The 21593-nt window shown below is 39.8% G+C and overlaps 2 non-coding genes across 2 annotated transcripts; both read right to left on the bottom strand.

The window, feature by feature from the left end:
- Window positions 1–12911: 12911 nt before the first annotated feature.
- LOC143621576 (U2 spliceosomal RNA) lies at window positions 12912–13106 on the bottom strand. Its single transcript, XR_013151564.1, has one exon. It is a non-coding gene; the product is annotated as a U2 spliceosomal RNA (small nuclear RNA).
- Window positions 13107–13583: 477 nt separating this feature from the next.
- LOC143621558 (U2 spliceosomal RNA) lies at window positions 13584–13780 on the bottom strand. The gene has a single exon (XR_013151554.1). It is a non-coding gene; the product is annotated as a U2 spliceosomal RNA (small nuclear RNA).
- Window positions 13781–21593: the final 7813 nt, after the last annotated feature.

Below are 21593 nucleotides of genomic sequence, written 5' to 3'. Positions count from 1 at the left end.
AATTTGGGATATTCTTCGCAAACAGTGAGTTTCACTTACCCCACTCTTAAAATGTTTTCAAACGTTTTTCACTTGGGGGAGATAACATACTCCGATAAACATATTTTCTGAGATAAACGCATATGAAAGATTTTGTTATAAATTATATATCACTTGTAAAGGCTAAGCGGCATACGTAACATTTGAAGTCCCACACATCGGACCGGTTAATATTTGGAATAGCGAGTCACTTTTGGGTAGTACTACTGGGTTTGACAAACCCCACCCGACGCTAAGCTCAACTGGAGGTTGAGTGGGTGTAATTTTGGCTAACACTTACCATGGTCTGGATTGACCTGGTGACGGGCACTTGATAAACAGTCAGCTTCGGTCGCGAACCACTTAGCGATACTTGTTGTATAGATTAGCTACCTATCGATATATAATTTGACATAACACTATCTGGTAATGCAACACTTAAACGTCGTAACGGGGTTACGCAACACTTAAACGTCGTAACGGGGTTACGCAACACTTAAACGTCGTAACGGGGTTACGCAACACTTAAACGTCGTAACGGGGTTACGCAACACTGAAACGCCGTAACGAGGTTACGCAAAACGCTTAAACGCCGTAACGTGGTTACGCAAAACGCTTAAACGCCGTAACGTGGTTACGCAAGACACTTAACGTAAAACGCTGAACGCAAACGCTAAACGATTTATTTTTATATAACTTGTGAACTCACCAACCTCGTGTTGACCCTTTTAGTATGTTATTCTCAGGTAGCCGAGGCGGGCGCGCGGTCTAGGAACATGCATTGTTTGAATCATCTTTATTTATATGGTTTACGCTTCCGCACTTATTTGCATTTAAACGTTTTTATGGTTTGATTATAACTAATGATTCCGATCCTGTTAGTTCACACCCTCTGACGGTAAAACTCCGTTAGTGGATTTTGAGGGTGTGACACCGATAAAGGATTCATTCGCCCTAGCTCTTCGCCATGGGGTGCTCCGGTGTTGTTCGTTAAAAAGAAAGATGGTTCGTTTCGCATGTGTATCGATTACCGCGAGCTGAACAAGCTCACCATTAAGAACCGGTATCCCTTACCGTGTATTGACGATCTCTTTGACCAACTCCAAGGTGCCTCTTGTTTCTCCAAGATCGATCTCCGTTCTGGCTATCACCAGTTGCGTATCCGCGAAGAGGATATTCCCAAGACTGCCTTTCGAACCCGCTACGGTCATTTTGAATTCTTGGTCATGCCCTTCGGTTTAACCAACGCACCCGCTGTTTTCATGGATCTAATGAACCGGGTGTGTAGATCTTTCTTGGACCGATTCGTGATCGTGTTTATCGATGACCTTCTGGTGTATTCCAAAACCAAGGCCGAGCATGAACAACATCTTCAGTTGGTGTTGCAAAAGCTTCGAACCGAACAACTCTATGCCAAACTCTCCAAGTGTGAGTTTTGGTCTGATGAAGTACAGTTTCTTGGTCATGTTGTAAACAAGATGGGTATTCATGTCGACCCATCCAAAATTGAAGCAATCAAGAACTGGATTACACCGTCCACTCCTACCGAAATCCGTTCCTTTTTGGGCTTAGCTGGTTACTACCGGCGATTCATTTCGAACTTCTCAAAAATCGCCTTGCCTTTAACAGCATTAACGCACAAAGGCAAACCGTATGTTTGGGGCTCTAAGCAAGAAGAAGCCTTTCAAACGCTCAAGCGATTGTTGTGCGAAGCTCCTGTCCTAGCGTTACCTGAGGGTACTGATGACTTTGTCGTTTATTGCGATGCCTCCAACCAAGGTCTCGGTTGTGTACTTATGCAACGAGGCAAGGTTATCGCTTACGCATCAAGGCAACTTAAAATTCATGAAAAGAATTATACGACTCACGACCTCGAACTTGGTGCAGTTGTATTTGCCTTAAAAATCTGGAGACACTACCTCTATGGGACTAAGTGTATCATTTACACAGACCATAAAAGCCTTCAGCACATTTTTGATCAAAAGGAACTTAACATGAGACAACGCCGATGGAACGAACTCATCAGCGATTACGATTGTGAGATCCGATATCACCCTGGAAAGGCTAATGTGGTAGCCGATGCGCTCAGCCGCAAACCCAGTCAACTCAACTGTATCTTGCCGTGCACGCAGCTTCGCTTCGCGCCGATCCAAAACGATCTTGAATCGCGCATTCGCGATGCGCAGCGCGCATCGATCAGCAAAGGCAACCTACGCGCCGAGTTAGCGTGTGGTGCAGAAGTACATCTAGTCCCTAACCTGAATGGAATTCTCTGTTATCTCAATCGCATCTGGATCCCCAATGATGAGAATCTTCGCTCTGTCATACTGAGTGAAGCGCACAAAACTCGGTATTCCGTTCATCCTGGTGCTGACAAAATGTACAAAGATTTGCGCCTTTCTTATTGGTGGCCTGGTATGAAAAAGGATATTGCTGTGTTCGTAGCTAAATGCCTAACTTGTTCTAAGGTAAAAGCTGAACATCAACGCCCATCTGGTTTGCTCGAACAACCTGAAATTCCTACGTGGAAATGGGAAAGTATAGCAATGGACTTTATCACCAAGTTACCCTTGACCGCAAGCAAACATGATAGCATTTGGGTAATAGTGGATCGATTGACCAAGTCTGCTCACTTTCTGCCCATTCGTGAAACCTACCGTGTTGAACAACTTGCGCATCTATATGTCAAAGAAATTGTCTGCCGTCATGGTACTCCTTTGAGCATCATATCCGATCGCGATGGCCGTTTTATATCTCGCTTTTGGAAATCTCTCCAATCTGCGTTAGGAACTCGTTTGGACATGAGTACTGCATATCATCCTCAGACTGACGGACAGTCTGAGCGAACCATCCAAACCCTTGAGGATATGCTCCGATCTTGTGTTCTTGATTTTGGAGGTAATTGGGATTCACACCTACCTCTGATCGAGTTCTCTTATAATAACAGCTATCATTCCAGCATCAGTATGGCCCCATTTAAAGCACTTTATGGTCGAAAGTGCCGCTCGCCGATTTGTTGGAGCGAAGTGGGTGAAGTTCAAATCACAGGACCCGAACTAGTTCAAGAGACAACCAATAAAATCGCCAAGATCCGTGATCATTTGCTGACTGCCAGAAGCCGACAGAAGAGTTACGCAGATCGCAGGCGGAAGCCTCTCGAATTTCTAGTTGGTGATCTTGTTCTCCTCAAAGTGTCGCCCTGGAAGGGTGTTGTCCGCTTTGGGAAGAAAGGTAAGCTTGCACCTCGTTATGTTGGTCCATTCAAGATTCTTGCGAGGGTGGGAAAAGTTGCCTACAAACTGGACCTGCCGCCCGCGCTCAGTAATGTGCATCCAACGTTCCATGTATCCAATCTCAAGAAATGTTTAGATGACGAGAACCTTCACATACCACTTGATGAAGTTCAAGTTGATGAGTCTATGCATTTCGTTGAGAAGCCTGTTGAGATTATGGATCGCGAAGTAAAGCAAACCAAGCGCAGTCGCATCCCTATTGTCAAAGTTCGTTGGCAGTCCAAGCGCGGAGCCGAGTTTACTTGGGAAAGGGAAGATCAAATGAAGATCAAGTACCCGTACCTTTTCTCTGCGCATCCTACTTCGAGATAAATTTCAGGACGAAATTTCTTAAAGTAGGGGAGACTGTGACATCTGCCCAATCCGACCCGACCCAGGTACCCGTTTTCGAATCCGATTCTTTTTATGATTTAAAATTTGATTATTAATCTTTGTAAATTTAACATTAAATAAATCATATATATAAATATATTTTTATATTACTTACTAATAATAATAATTCCTTTCCGCCGTCCCGCCCTTTTCTCTCTTGTCGCCGTCCTGCCTCCCTTTTCTCTCTTGTCGCCGTCCTGCCTCCCTTTTTCTCTCTTGTCGCCGTCCCGCCCCTCTATGCTTAACCCCTTGAGCCTTGGACACCCCTTTCTCTTAACTCTTTGCTTGTCCTTTGGTTCTTCCCGCCTAAGGATGTCTGCGCAGCTCCACGCGCCAGACTCCTTACAAGGAAGCCTGCGCGAAGACCAACTGTTCCTGCGATACGCGAGACGAACTGTTCCCGCGGCGCGCTAAGGATTTGTAGTTCTTCCCGCGACGCGCTAAGGATTGTAGTTCTTCCCGCGGCGCGCTAAGGATTTGTAGTTCTTCCCGCGACGCGCTAAGGATTGTAGTTCTTCCCGCGGCGCGCTAAGAATTGTAGTTCTTCCCGCGACGCGCTAAGGATTTGTAGTTCTTCCCGCGACGCGCTAAGGATTGTAGTTCTTCCCGCGGCGCGCTAAGGCTTGTTCTGTCTGCCTTCGCCCTCGCGCGCTCGAATCTTCTCGCGCTAGACCTTAAGTCTTTTCTTCTGTTTAGGTCAGCTTGTATGCTTTTGAAATATCTTATCTTTTGTAAGAGCACTGTAGGTCAGTTCCGACATCTGTCCGAAAAGCCACTTTCGGCGCAGCATGCGCACCAATCCTATTGGTTGACAGAAAAAGTGACTGACATAATCTTTTGAAATCTTCTTTTGCATGTCTTGAACAGTGTTTTATCTGACACCTCCCATGCTTTGATCTGTAACCTGTCAGCCTTTCCCCATCCCCTGCAGCTGCCGGCATATCTTTTGATATCTTTTGCTTGATTTGATAAGATCTTTTCCCCTTTTTAAGGGATTGTGTTCCCTAGGGTTTTCCTATAAATAAAACTATTTTCTTTTAACACTACACACACTACACTTAAACACTCCCCAAATCTCTCTCCCTTTGCTCTCTGCCGTAGTTCCCCAGCAGCGCCACTCCTCTCTTTGCCTCCGTCTTCTCTTCTGTTCTGCCCGGAATCTCGGTAAATATAAATATATAGTTTGTTTTAATTTGTTTAACTAACAAAAATCGATACTTACTGCATATATTCAAGACATTAAAAACCAATCGTTAAACCAATAACCTCTTATTTATAGGTTAACTTGTGCTTGTTTAAAAGTTGGTTCTTGCATTATCTTTCAACACACCTTTTCCAGGTGAGTAATCTCGTACTTAATCCCCTTTTATTTTTAATGTTTTGGGATGTTCATGTGTTCGTACAACTTGAGTCTTAAACTTGTTTATGAAATTTATGTGCGCAAAACCCCATGTGTTATGGACGTTTACTTGGCTGTTTATTTGTATGTGTGAATCATTAACCGCTTTGACGGCCTATTCCGAAGTTTTCATGGATCCATTAGATGAACACGGGAGACCTATCGTTTACAGTTTTCTTGTTTTGTTACACATGCACGTATGATTTCTTGTTTTTGTGCTCAATTGGGAGCACGGATTGAACTATGAGCTATGATCTAAGGCTTGATCACAATCTGATTACACCCTATGTTAAACCCCAGTTAAGCACATGTTGCGCGCAGTGTTTATTATCTATTTATATCTATTAAACTTGATTTCTCACCGACACGCAAGTGTTGACGTTTTATTTTAACACATGTTCAGGTTTGCTGTAGCTGCTTTTGGGAATCTCAAGGACACGTAGGATGTTTTCTTTTTCTTTGGACCTAGAATAAAATGTAACAAGACAAATTATGTTATTTGAATATTTTGAGTTATGATATGATTTATGTTACTTTACGATTGTGTTCTGCGCGTGCGCAATGAAAATGTATTTATTAAATATTGACACCCAAATAGTGTCACGAGTAATGAAACAATACGTGGCGCCCCGATGTATAATCCGCCATCGGTCGGGATGTTACACTTCGGAGGTATGTGCGGTAGGTCAAGTGCAAGTGGAGGAAGTGAATGCACTTCAAGGAGGAGGTGGTAGGAATTACAACATGAACTCCAACACCTACCACCCCGGGTTAAGAAATCACCCAAATTTTCGATATGGAAACCCGGCTACTCAATCTAACCCGAATTTTCAAGGAAGTCAAGGCAATTATGTTCCTCACCAGCAATATAATAACCAAGGTAATTTTCATGGCGGGAATAATCAAGGGTTTCAAAGTCAAGGAGGTGGCGGTCAAAGTGGGTCAACGGGTCAAAGTTCATCAAGTGGAAATGAAGTTATGGACATGTTGAAGTTGATGCAACAAGACATGCAACGAAGAAATCAACTTGTTGAAGTGAGAATGCAAAAGGATGAAGTTAGAGATAAGGCCATCCAATCGTTGACCACACAAATGGGTCAACTCGCAACGGAAGTGTCAGAATTGAAGAAAAATAAAGGTTAAATACCAAGAGACACTAAGGTAAACCCGTCTTATAATTCATCTCATAATGTTCATATAAATCATGTTAGTGTGCTAAGAAGTGGTAAATAATTTATCACCGAGTTTAGTTGATGGGGAAGTCGAGGACATTACGGGTAATGAAAGTGATAATGAAATTAAAACTAATAAACCCACTAAAAATGTCACTTTTGAAAAACTGTTACAAAATCCGAGTCAAACTTCTAATTTAAAAGATAAATACAAGGAAGTCGAACCAAATGCGGTCCCAATTCCTTCGGCTTTGCTTGTCCCGAGTAAGAAAAATGTAATTGTCAAAAGGGGTCCTCAAAAGGAGGAGATGTGGGAAGTGTTTAAACAGGTAAAAGTAAATTTACCTCTAATTAAGGCAATAAAACAAATGCCCGCTTATACTAAGTTTTTAAAATAACTATGTACTCAAAAGAGGCAACAAAAAGTGCCTAAACGAGTGGATTTAACTGAGCGGGTAAGTGCGGTTTTAAAAGGAGATCTTCCTCCAAAGCTTCAAGATCCGGGAACGCCCTTGATCAATATTCAAGTAGGCGATTTTCATATGTCTAGGGCGTTACTAGATCTTGGGGCCGGAGTAAGCATTCTCCCGGGGGGTTTATATGACTTTAGTCCTTTGAAACGTGTTGAGACCACGGTTGTGTTGGCGAATTTGTCTCATATACTTCCCCGTGGAATTGTGCGGGATGTAATTGTGAAAGTGGAGGATTTTTACTATCCTGTGGACTTTTTAGTGTTAGACTATTCTTCGGGCGACCCAAGTCAACAACAAAATGTTATCTAGGGTCGACCATTTTTTTAACACTGCTCATGCAATCATTGATTGCAGATTTGGTACCGTTGACATTGCGTTTGGTAATCGTAAAATGCGCCTTAATGTTTTTACTAATGTTGCTAATTCTTTGAGTGGTGAAGAATGTTTTATGGCAAATTTGGTGGACCATTGTATTCCTCATGAATATGAAGAAGATTGTGTAGAAGCTTGTATTTATGATGATTCTAAACAGGTACACGTGTGTGCTTTGAGGATGGAAGAACAAAAACAAGATGTCTTAGTTATGCAAGAGGGAAGGCCACCATGGACATATCAATTTGAGAGTTTGCCAATGGAGATCAATTCGGACACAAAGCCGTCTTTGGAGTGTCCACCAAAGGTTGAATTGAAGGAACTCCCAAGTCACTTAGAGTATGCATTTTTAGGAGAGAATGAAACCCTTCCGGTTATCATTGCTTCTAACTTAGAGGAAGAACAAGAGAGGGCCTTGGTAAAAGTGTTGGGAGCACATAAGGCTGCTATTGGATGGACGCTGGCGGATTTAAAGGGAATTAGTTCTTCGATTGTTATGCATAAAATAATTACTTATGAGGAGGCTAAACCCACAAGGGAGACTCAAAGACGGTTGAACCCGAATTTGCGAGAAATGGTGAAAAATGAGGTTATCAAATGGTTGGATGTGGGGATCATTTATCCAATTTCATACAGTGCATGGGTGAGCCCGACACAGGTAGTGCCCAAGAGGCATCCAGGTAATAAAAAGTGATAATGGTGAACAAATCGCCACCCGACCGGTAACCGGGTGGCGAGTGTGCATCGATTATAGAAAATTAAATAATGCAACCTCAAAAGACCATTTTCCACTACCATTCATTGACCAAATAGTTGAAAAACTTTTCGGTCAAAAATATTATTGTTTTTTGGATGGATATTCGGGTTACAATCAAATTGCAATTCATCCCGATGACCAACATAAGACCCCTTTCACGTGTCCATATGGTACTTTTGCCTTTAGGCGAATGCCATTTGAACTGTGTAATGCCTCGGCTACCTTTCAAAGATGCATGATGAGCATCTTTTCTAACATGGTCGGGGAATCACTTGAAGTTTTTATGGACGATTTTTCTATTTTTGGCTCAACATTCGAGTCGTGTCTCGTTGATTTAGAAAAAAGTTTTAAAACGATGTGTTAAGACAAACTTGGTGTTGAGTTGGGAAAAAAGTTACTTCATGGTGCAAGAGGGTATTGTGTTGGGTCATGTGGTTTCAAGTAGGGGAATGGAAGTTGACCAAGCTAAAATAAAAGTAATTTCATCTTTACCACCCCCGAAAAATGTTAAAGGGGTGAGATCGTTTTTGGGACATGCCGGATTTTATAGGAGATTCATTAAAGGTTTTAGTGCAATTTCAAAACCTTTATGTAATATTTTATTGAAGGATGTCCCCTTTGAGTTTACTGATAAATGTTTGCAAGCTTTTGACAGTTTGAAGGAGAAGTTGGTACAAGCACCCATACTGCAATCACCGGATTGGTCAAGCCCGTTTGAAATCATGTGTGATGCTAGCAATAGCATGGTTGGAGCGGTATTGGGTCAACGAGTAGAGAAAAAGCATGTGGTAATATACTATGCAAGCAAAACTTTATCTAAGGCGCAATTAAATTACACCACTACCGAAAAAGAGTTACTTGCAGTGGTGTACGCCTTGGATAAATTTCGATTGTATATTGGGAAGTAAAGTTTTGGTGTACTCGGATCATAGTGCGGTCCAGTATTTGATTGAAAATAAAGACGCGAAACCGCGTTGGATTCGATGGGTGTTATTGTTGCAAGAATTTGATCTTGAAATCCGGGACAAGAAAGGTTGTGAGAATGTAGTGGCGGATCACTTGTCTCGGGTTCCACTTGAATGTATTGACGATTCGATAGAGATAAACGAATGGTTTCCCGATGAATAGCTGTTAACCGTATCGACCACACCATGGTATGCACATTTTGTGAACTATTTGGCCACGGGATCTATGCCAAGTCATTGGGTTAAGAAAAGACGGTAACGGTTCATGGCTCAAGTGAAACAATAAATTTGGGATGAACCAGATTTGTTCAAGATTGGTTCGGATCAAGATATACGAAGGTGCATTCCCGAATCCGAGATGTTGGAGGTTTTGACTCATGCACATGCGTCTGCATGCGGGGGTCATTTTAGTGGTCAGAAAATGGGCTACCGGGTCCTTCAAAGTGGGTTTTATTGGCCCACCATTTTTAAAGATGCAAGTGAGTATGCCCGACATTGCTTGAATTGCCAAAAGTTGGGTAGTATCTCGAAAAGGGATGAAATGCCATTGCAACCGATTTTGGTGTTAGAGATTTTTAATGTATGGGGAATTGACTTTATGGGCCCTTTTCCAAATTCAAATGGATTTTTATATATCTTGGTTGCGGTCGATTATGTGTCCAAGTGGGTAGAAGCGGTAGCAACAAGAACCAATGATCATTCGGTAGTTTGCAAATTCGTTCAATCAAACATCTTTGCTCGGTTTGGTATCCCGCGGGTTATTATTAGTGATGGTGGGTCACATTTCAAGAATTTCAACTTTGGGAAACTTTTAAAAAGATACAATGTGAATCACCGAATTGCTACACCTTATCATCCACAAACAAGTGGACAAGTTGAAGTGTCCAATCGCCATATTAAAAAAATTTTGATTAAGACAGAGCGGGTCGATAGAAAGGATTGGTCTTCTAAGTTAAATGATGCATTGTGGGCATATCGGACCGCCTACAAAACTCATATTGGCACAACTCCTTATCGGTTAGTTTATGGTAAAGGGTGTCATTTACCAATGGAGTTGGCACATAGGGCATTTTGGGCGATCAAGAATGTGAATGCGGATTATAAGAAAGCGGGTGAATTGAGAAAGTTGAAATTGAATGAGATTGAGGAAATCCGGGATGAAGCATATGAATGTGCTTCCGCATACAAAGACAAGCTAAAAAAGGTCCATGATGCAAAGTTGAGAAAAAGGACATTTAAAGTGGGTCAAAAGGTGTGGTTGTACAATTCAAGGTTGAAGTTGTTTCAGGGTAAGTTAAAGAGCAAGTGGATGGGTCCATATATCATCACAAGAGTGGGTCAGTTTGGTGATGTGGATATAGAAGATGTTCAAGACTAAACGAAACAAGCGGTGAACGGTCAAAGACTTATACCTTATTTGGAAGGAAAAGACATCAATGTGCTCGATGTGGATAAGGTGAGTTACTTGTTAAGCTCACCGGATGATGAAACAAATTAAAAGGCCAAGGTATGTTGTATATTTTAGTGTAGGTTAATTTAGATTTATTAAATTTGGTTTTAAAAATTACCGTTCTCGTCTTTAAGTAAGTTTGACTCAAGTGTGGGAAATTTTAACAAATTTCTTTATCGTGTTGGGGACAACTCGGATTTTTCAAGGGGGGTAGGGTAATTTTTGGTTGGTTTTTGTAGGTTTTTGTTTGTGTTTTTATAATGTTTTTATTAAAAAAAATTGATTGAGAAACCTACAGGGGCCACCGTAACCTACGGTATCCACCGTAGGCTACGGTGGATATGAAAATACCTACGCAGGCTCTTAACTGTCTTACGGTGCACATTTTTGGTTTGAAGCCACCGTAAGCTACGGTGGACAACGGTGTCCACCGTAGCTTACGGTAGACCCTGGAGTTGGGCGCCATGATACTTGCAGATATAAAAAAAAGTTTAATTTTTACAATTAATCTACACCACATGCGGGATTCTCACCTCATTCATCACATATTTCACCAACATCTTTCTCATCATCCCCAAACATTAAAACCCTAACTCTCACTTCATACCATCATAACTTTCTCACTTCTTAACCAAATCGATCGATTTTTGAGTCTAAATTGGTTAGAATTTCATAAGGGTTTCAATTATACCATTGTATTTGAGAGAATCTGTCGTTTGTTGCTGGTTTATTTTGGACAATTAAGTCCGAAAATTTTGTGGGTTTTGGTGTATTTTGAAGCTTTGTTCATCTTCATCTTCTATAACACCAAGGTATGTAATCTATTGTCATTCTTGATCGTGTTTTGCAATGGAATTGTAAGTTGTTCATAATTGTTTCTATATCCACACTTGCTTGAATTGTTGAATAATATGAATAGTGAGTTTGAATGGGTTATGGTTGAAGATGATTAGAATGAATTGGAACATAATTATGGGCAAATTATTGGTCACATAGGGGACATAATGCTAAAATTTTTGGAAAATTGTTTGAAAAATTGAATATGTGTCTAGCTAGCATCTTCAATCATAATGTTAAGCAAGTGTGAGGATGTTTAAGGTTGAAAAGTGAATAATTTGCTCTTTTGTTGTTGTTTGTGTGTTCAGAATGGGTCGAAAAGGGAAGGAACGGATTGGGTCCTCAAGCACCCTGCTGATCAACCAAAAAGAAGAAGGTTAGTTCTTCAAGCAGATATGGACGAAGAGGAAGAAGATCAAATAGGTGAAATGTCAATTTGGAAGTCAGGGTCTTTGGCATATCAGCCTCAGAAATGGCAAGCAACACTATTTCATGAGCAAATGAACTCGTTGAGGTAGCGAACTGATGCGTTTATTTGCGAAAAAGAAGTAAGAGAAGAGGATTTTGGTCCATTTGGTGTTACCGATAAATTCAGAGCATTGGGTTGAGAAACAGCCTTGAAGTGTTGGGACAACGAATCAACTAACTTATTTGATGTAGAGATACAAGAATGAATGGCTACCTTACGACGGGTTACAGGTAACCATCCATCAAAGAACAAGTTAATTGGTACTGTGAATGGGGTTCAAGTGGAAATGTCGTTTGATAGTTTGAGACGGGTGGCGAAATTTGATAGTAAACCGCAGAACCAGTATATGTTTCCAAGTTTGGATGATTTGTATTTGCCCCCCGAGAAGCACCTGATGTGGAACACCATGTTAGATGATCTGTTTTTGCCAGGGACATGCGCCGGGAAGTCGTACCGAAAAAATCTGAGAATGGAAGCAAAATTGATGTTAACGATAAGCATCAATAACATCATCCCGCGTCAGGGTGATAGGGTCGAGGTACGATATCCCGAAGTTCCAATATTATACACAATGCTACATGGATCACCGCTTATTTCATACCGTTTCTTGGTAATGAGTAATATATGGATAAGCCGAAACAATGTGAATAGAATAATCATACCTCACTGTCGATTGATCACGGCATTATTAAAGAAGTACGGGGCAATTGGTGTAGGTGATAAGGGATCTTATTATGAAGAACACTTTTGTTCGAAAGTGGAACAGGTATATAAAGAAGTAAAATGGGTGGACGCTGAAGCCAATAGTAATGCACGTCTTGACCTGATCATAAAAACCATCTTTCACAGTTGTCTCGTAACACCATTGTATTTACTTCTATTTACATCAAAAACATCAATTACCTACAAAAATAATAAAAAATCAAATTCTAATTTTTAAAACTGGACTGGGAATCATTCATCTATATTACCTAATATTAATCTAGACAACTAATACTTAGAAGAGGAAGTAACAATATATATCGGTTTCATTGCAATTGAGTAGAGGGATCACAACAGTAAAATAGAGTAACTAATCAATTCATGTACATAAGCTAACTCCATAGAGATGCAAGAAGCACCCGATTAAACTTGAAAGTCGTTTCATAGCCAGACAACTAACTAAAGCAATGGTATGAAAACCAAACACTAAAAAGTCCAGGGTTACCATGCTTAGGAAAATAATTCAATACTCTTCAACAATATTTATTTACACTATAAATAACAGATTAAAATGAAGTTACTTGTCATTCAATATCAACTAACAAACAAACAAAAATATTGACTATGATTTGGAGGGGTGCGTCAGGCCTTGGTGGTAGTGCAAGACCAAGACAACACATGAAGACCCAAGCAGCAAGCTACTTTGACGGGTCTTCCCCGTAAAAAATAAGATTAATATCAAGTGAGCCGATGGCTCACATATCAGATATTAAACTAATAAGAACAGATACTACACTTGATCTTAGCCAAAAGGCCGAGAAAGGTATGCTTGAGACCTCCTTGGGCAACTGATAATATACGCAGTCCTTTCATGCGTGTATTCTCTACTCAGCCGATGTGGGATGTGAGGCATCTGTTTTTCTTATTAGTTTTCAACCCTCCAGATATCAATTAACCCGTGATGAGGTTGATATCAATTAGAAAAATATCATAAACGGACAATGACAAATCACCATTAATAGCATCGAATGCTATCTTTTTCTTCTATCGGTTTTTGTGATTTGATTCAAATGGCTATATAGTATGAACAACCAAATAACACAACTTGCCACCTTATACTGCTCATCTTGAGCCCTTATCTTTTCAAAACATGCTTGGTCCATAACTCCATTTAGATATGCATGTCCTTAGTTGTTGCATCTAATATAAATTCCGCTGCTATAATATTGAGGAGCACCAAATAGATTATACAATAACTCGGTAGCATAGGGAGAAAAAAGCTAACAATTTTTTACTACACATTGGAGGGTTGCACCAGGCCCTAGTAGGGTAGTGTAAGACCAAGATGACGCATGAAAACCCAAGTAGCAAGCTACTTTAACAGGTCTTCCCCATAAAAAATAAGATTAATATTGGATGAGCCAATAGCTCACATATCAGATATTAAACTGATAAGAACAGATACTACGCTTGATCTTAGCCAAAAGGCCGAGAAAGGTATGCTTTTCTTCTTCTTGGGCCGCTGCTTATATAGGCAGTCCTTTCATTTATGTTTTCTTCATTCAGCCGATGTGGGGTGGTGGTAAGACTTATTTTTCCTATGGTTTTCATCACTCAGGTTTTAATATCTATAACTTGCATAAAGTGTGTGCTTTCATTCTCCAATAATCCTTAGACTATTTCCAGCTAAGTTTAACTTAAATTTATAACAAGTATTAGTGACTGTATCTATATCGTGATTCTAACATAGCTTACATACTTGTGGAATTCAAAGAAATTAAGAAATTACATTGGGTTATCAAACATGGTACAAGAAAACATAACATACCTATTTATAACAGGAACTAACAACTCCTCCAAATATTCAGGAAATTCTTCGTATATTTGTCTCTGTTCATCCAGCTGCATTTTAGTATGAAGAAAAGTTGTATCAAGAGAATGGAACATACGCATAAAGAAGTAAAACGGGGTGGTTAGGAAGTCATGAATAATGTCCTTAACCTCATCACAGAAACCATCTTTCAACATGTCTCGTAACCTTTGTCTTTACTTGTATTTACATCAGTAACATCTTCAAAAAAATAGATAAATCACAAATGAATTGTTAAATTCAATTGAAATTCATTTATCGATGTTATCTACTTTTTGTTTGGATTAAACGCACACACGAACCGAACACAAACACGAAATCAATAAACTAACACGAGGATTTAACGTGGTTCGGTCTAAACTGACCTACGTCCACTAGGTATTCTTTATTGAGTGACAAATGATTACAAGTACATAGCGTTGTGTATATAGAAATTGAACTAGGGTTTGTAAATTATTGAACAAGAAATCCAAACGGGGCCGGGCTTCGGTCTGGCCACCCTACACCCGTCTGCCATTTGGACTTCAAATGATAAACCGGGCCAACAAAGCAAACGAACCCAACAATCTGCCACTCGGAGGCCTTGAGTACTCTTGTCTGCACTCCTCATCGTACTTCTGTAATCTAAACATTAAAATTTTTCTAAATGCCCTCATCAATTAACCTAAAGGCCCGTTGAAGCTCCCCCGGAGCTCCAACACACCAGTCACGGCTAAAACTGCCCCTGACCCGTTCTTTGTCCCTACCGCCTCCCACTGTAATGAACTACCGGATCCTGAGATATCCCGAGAACAAACACTCTCCGTATTCAGCAAGTAATCCAGTGGAGAAATTTTTACAGCTGAAAAACTAGTTTTCTTAATCCACTGTCACGATATCCTCCGACTGATTTAACTTTCCTAACTCGTTCATAGACTTGTATTTAGGAAATCTCTTTGTATATGTCTATCAATATTTATGTCAATAATTACCTTGTTTATAGACTTGTATTTAGGAAATCTCTTTGTACATATTCTAGAACTTTATCAATGAAATACACAGTTAATACAATCTCTTATATGTTATCATCCAGGGGTCACATTTAAACCCTAAAATTCCTTCAACCGCCGCTCACTAATTCACCCTCCTACTGCTTGCAATGACTACCAACAATAGTCAATCAAGCTCCATCCCCTCCTCTATCTCGACCATACCTATCTCTACAACATCCCTCACACTTGTTAACTTCCCTTCCACCCTAAAACTAACTTCCACCAATTATCTTGGTTGGAAAACTCAAATTGAAGCCCTTCTCCATGGCTTAGATCTTTATAAGTTTATTGATGGATCTCATCATGCTCCTACCAACATCATTATCGCAAACGGTGACTCAACTCCACACGCCGATTATTCGGCCTGGTTTCGTCAAGACCGGTTACTTTTCGGGGCACTTGTCGGTACTCTTTCCTCGTCGAATGTTTCCCTTGTCACGAATGCTTCTTCATCCCTCGAAGCTTGGCAAATCCTTTCCAAAACTTATGCTTCCCCATCCCGTGGTCACATAAAACAACTCCAATACTGATTAAAACAGTGCACTAAAAGGTCGGATCAATCTGTTACTGAATATATGCAAACCATTAAAGTCGTCGTTGATGAACTTGCAATTCTCAGTAAACAGAAGGACACCAAGGACGTTACCGATGTTATCCTCGTCGGGCTAGATCAAACTGCCTATAAGTCTGTCATCGTCGGCGTTCATGCTCGTGACACACCCATATCCTTTCATGAGCTTCACGAAAAATTGATAAATGAAGAATTATCCCTATCCGACACCACCACCTGCTACTAATCTACATAAGCCTGCTACTGTGTTCGCTGCCCATACCCGAACCTCTTCTATCAACCGAAACCCTTCAAAACAATGGCACTCCCGAAACAAAAATAACTCGGCCGAACTTCTACCAACTCCTAACCCAACTGCTTCACCTCGTCCATTTCTAGGCAAATGTCAATGTTGAGGCACAAAAGGCCACACCCTTACCTCTTGCAATATCTTCAAGAAATTATGTCCACGGGTTGTACTACCTATTTCTCAAAGAAATACTTCACAGGGGCAACCACAAGCTTACTACATGGGAGTATATAACAACACATCAAGCCCTCCTTGGTTATTTGACAGCGAAGCATCTCATCATATTACTAATGACCTCAATGCTTTATCCCTTCACACCCCGTATGATGGTATCGAGGAGTTAGTCATTGGAGATGGTTCTTCTCTTACTATTACTCATGTTGGTTCAATTACTCTTCATTTTTCTAATACTTCTTTTGTTCTAAATAATGTTCTTTGTGTTCCCACCCTATCCCGTAACATTATTTCCATTTCTCGATTATGCATTGATAACAATATACTAATTCAATTCTTTTTTATGAATTTTGTTATCAAGGACTGTCAAACCAACACTCCTCTCCTTCACGAAACAAGTAGCCATGGCATCTATGAACTTCGTCCCACCAAGTCACCTCAAGTCTTCTCTTTGAAATTCAATAAAGATTTCCTTTGGCATCACTGCTTAGGACATCCTCAATTTAATGTTTTAAAATACTTGTTGTCTTTTGTTTCTTCAATTAAGACTTTTCATGATTCTTGTAGCGTTGCATTAATAAAAGTCATAAACTTTCCTTTCATGCCTCCTCCTTCACCTCTAATGCCCCTTTACAATTGATATTTTCCGATGTGTGGTCTTCACCCGTCCATTCGTTTGACGGCCTTAAATATTACATAATATTTGTTGACCACTTCACAAAGTATATTCGGTGATATCCTTTAAAATATAAATCTGATTCTCTAACCACATTCACTCGTTTTCAAAAACCTGTTGAAAATTATTTTCAAAGAAAAATCAAACAGTTCTTTTCCGATAATGGAGGTGAGTAAATCAAGCTATCATCTCACCTTGCTTCTTGTGGCATAACTCACCTTACTTCCCCACCCCACACACCTGAACACAACGGATATGCCGAACGCCGACATCGACACATAGTCGAAAAGGGTCTTGCTTTACTTTCTCAAGCCAAAATGTCTTTAAAATTTTGGCTTTTTGCTTTCACTACCGCCACCTACTTAATCAACCGATTACCCACTACTACACCCTGCCTACTTTTCCTACCCAACCAATAAATACCCACGATCACCATACTCATAATACTACCAGCCCTGAACCCACCATTCTTAACTCTCCCAGACCCCCCATTCAAACTGCTCCCAACACTTCTATAACATACACTTGTGCTTCTACATCATCCCCTCAGCCAACTAATTCCAACCCCGCCATTCACGACATCCCTCCCAACCATCAACCACCCATAAGACGAACCCAACGTAAACCAAACCCCAAATATCATAATTCTGATTTTGTTGTCTATAACCAAGGTTGCAAAAGTCGCTAGGCGGACCCTAGGCGGTCGATTGGGGAGTTGGGTGTACTCGGAGTACTCAGGGAGTACTCGGAGAGTATTCAGACATGGTAAATATAAAGAAAATTAATTTTTGGATGTTATGTATATGTCAAATATAATAAGTTTACTAATATTTATAACAAAATTGGTGAATATCAATGTAAATAAAAGAAACACATTTTTAAATAATAAAATAATCTAAAATTACTAATCATTAATTAAGAAAATGATATTTGTTCATTAATATGATTGAAATACGAATTTGTTTTATTTTTTTGAGTCAAAATCGGTCCAAGTTCACCGATAAGATGTCGTTCTTGCCGAGGTTGACCACATTTGACCGATTCTTAGTAACTAGGCAGATTTACAGAAACTCGCCTCGGCGACATACCTTGTAGCGAGTACTCGGAGTGTATTCGGCTTTGTAATCCTACTTTTACAACATGACCACAACACAATCACTCAACCTTTTCCTGAACCCTCCACTATCACCCAAGCACTTAAACACTTGTCATGGCGCAAGGCCCTGCAAAGTGAGTATGACGCACTCCTACATAATAAAACTTGGACTCTTGTTCCCCCTGACTCCGTTCCTAATTTAGTCGGATGCAAATGGGTTTACCGAACTCAATTTAAACCCGATGGGTCCGTTGATCGACTAAAAACACGTCTCGTTGCTAAGGGCTTCCATCAACGGCCCGGCTTGGACTATAGTGAAACATTTAATCCGGTAGTCAAACCCGCTACCCTTCGTCTTGCTCTTTCTCTAGCCACTTCTCAAAATTGGTGTCTTCGTCAACTCGACATCAACAATGCATTCATCCAAGGCACACTTACCGAAACAGTGCATATGTCTCAACCACCTGGATTTATCGACCCATCCTTTCCTACTCATGTTTGCAAACTCAACAAAGCTATTTACGGTCTTCGACAGACTTCACGAGCTTGGTATGAAGAACTAAAGTCTTTCTTTATCTCAGCTAATTTCAAACCTATTATTTCAGACTCATCTCTCTTGGTCCACCGCTCTACCGCTTTCTTAATCTATGTTCTAGTATGCGTTGATGATATTATCATCACCGGTCCAAACTCATTGGTGGTAAATGCAATCATCACTTCCCTTTCTGCTCGCTTCTCACTCAAAGACCTGAGTAATCTCTCCTACTTTCTTGGAGTTGAGGTATTACCACACTCGTATGGTCTCTTTCTCTCTCAAGCTAAGTACATTCTTGACATCCTTACTCGAGCTAACATGATGAATAGTAAACCCGCATCTACACCGATGACTACCTCGGTTCCGCTCCCCGCATCTACACCTAACTACCTTGGTTCCGCTCGCCAAAGGGAAGGCAAACCTATATCATCTCCCACAGATTATCAAACACTTGTCGGAGCCTTACAATATCTCTCTCTCACTCGACTAGATGTTGCGTTTACGGTCAACAAACTATCACAATTTATTCAAACACCAACGAACCAACATTGGGCTGCCCTCAAACGTTTACTTCGGTATTTGCATGGCACTGTACACCATGGGCTACTCATTAAACGCAACTCACCATTACAGTTACATGCCTTCACCGATGCTGATTGGGCTGGTGACAAACAGACTTATCGCAGCACAACTGTTTACATAGTATACCTCGACTCCAACCCGGTCTCTTGGAGTTCCAAAAGACAACCCACTTTGGCTCGCTCTTCAACTGAAGCCAAATTTCGTGCAATTGCATCAACTACCACTGAGTTACAATGGCTCATATCTCTAATGTTGGAACTTAAATATTGGTCCATCGTCACACCTACTATTTATTGTGACAATCTGAGTGCTACACACTATTCCGCCAACCCAGTTTTTCATTCTCGAATGAAGCATATCGCACTCGATTTTCACTTTGTACGTGAAAAGGTTCAAGCACGGACTCTACGAGTCATTGCTGGTGATGATCAACTCGTTGATGTTCTCACAAAGCCTCTACTTAAACACCGACATTATCTTCTTTTGTCCAAGATTGGTCTTCTTCCTAGATCGTCCATCTTGCGGAGGCATATTAAGCAATAAACTCATTCCCGCTCAAATATTCAAAGTTGAATTGTAATTATAGATAGTATATGTCTGTCAATATTTACGTCAATCATTACCTTGTTTATAGACTTGTATTTAGGAAATCTCTTTGTATATATTTTGGAACTTTATCAATGAAATACACAGTTAATACAATCTCTAATAGGGCATACAAGTTTTGGTATTTGAGTGTGTATCACTTCATAGTTCATACACTACTCAATTCAAATTTCAAATTTGTAGAATTTTGTAAAACTAATCTTATATTTGTTCACATATTTAAATACTTGTTTCATTACATGTTTAATTGTTTGAGGGTTCAAATTCATAGATTGGAGAGTTTTCAGTTTTAAATGGACAACGAAAAGTTGTATAATATATTTGTTTTGGGAAAGCACCGGCGGACCAATTACCGAAGGATGGGGTAACCGAGCATCCTCCATAAAAAAATAAGTGTTATTTATACGCTAAGATCTCGACCACCCCTATAAAATTTTGGTTAAAATATCTGACCGCCTCCCTAAAACAAAAATCTTGGCCACCCACCTACTATGAAAAAGAAATTAAAGAAAAACAAAACTCTAATTGACAATAAATGGTTTATTATTTTAGATCTCAACCTATCTTTTTTTTATCACAATGAAAAAAGTTCTTTTATGTTCCTGAAATCATGATTTATGTTAAAATTAATCAAACTCTATATTTTTCTTATTACAAACTTGTATTTTCTTATTTTCTTATTTTCCTCGCGAGACAATATGCTATGGTCATGTGGAGATCAAATGGTGAGTGACATGGCATGTGAATCTGAGCTGGAACACTACGCCGCCCCCTTTCATCACTAACTTTTTTTTTTGTGGTGGAGATGATGGCCATATTGCGCCTCATTCATTCTTCTTTTGCAATAGAGGCTTGTACATATATAGGTATGAATGCTTGTACATGTGTTATAATTGAATTAAAAAGTATATAAAAAATATGATTGATAAGTGATAGGTATAAAATAAGTTGAAAGATACAAGATGAATGAGGCAGGAGGAACGACTTGACGATAATATAAAAGTGAAGTGTAATTTTCGTCATTGTGGTTTGACAAATAATGCGAATTTAGTTCAAAAAGTTTAATTTTGCATATGGACCATTTACATTTCCCAATTGTTGCCAATTACATCCAAATCACTAATCCGCTAAATTTAATCGTTAAGTCAGGGGTAGACATGTCTTTTCACTCTTTCTTTATTATAATACTTATTTTAGTGAACTGCGGTTTTTGTCCATGTGGTTTGCTAAATCTGCGATTTTAGTCCAATAGTTTCAAGTTTGCAATTTCCATCCCTATCAAATTTGCGATTTTCGTTCTTATAGTTTCATTTCACTTGCAATTAAACACGAATTTATAACCCTGTTAAGTCTGGTCGTTAACCCATCTACATTCCCCTCACATGACGACCAATTTTGTCGTTTTACTCCCAAAACAAATCTCAGTTCTAATTCGCAAGCCACCTCACGTGAGGTGCTGGTGTGTATTAGGGAAAAAAAGAAAAAAAGGACAAAACTGCCCCTCACATGAATGACGCACTGATGGGTTTAACGACCAGACTTAATGAGATTAGTGAATTCGAGTTTTATTGCAAGTGAAATGAAACCATAGAGACCAAAATTGCAAATTTGAAACTAATGTACTAAAACCGTAGATTTTGGTAAACCACAAGGACAAAAACCGCAGTTCACTAAACTAAGTATTAATGTATTATGATAATGAAAGAGTGAAAAGACATATCTACCCTTGACTTAACGATTAAATTTAACGGGGTTATTGATTTTGATGTAATTGGCAAAAACTGCGAAACCTAGAGGATCCATATGTAAAAAATAAAAATTTTGGACTAAATTCGCACTGTTTGTCAAACCACAAGAACGAAAATGACACTTTACTAAAAAAAA

Source organism: Bidens hawaiensis, unplaced genomic scaffold (assembly GCF_021521415.1).
Source record: "Bidens hawaiensis isolate Kalapana, Puna unplaced genomic scaffold, B.hawaiensis_p1.1 tig00002866_1, whole genome shotgun sequence".
In the NCBI taxonomy this organism is placed as follows: Eukaryota; Viridiplantae; Streptophyta; class Magnoliopsida; order Asterales; family Asteraceae; genus Bidens; species Bidens hawaiensis.
Note: the sequence above shows the minus strand (reverse complement) of the source record. Positions and strands in the feature narration are given on the sequence as shown.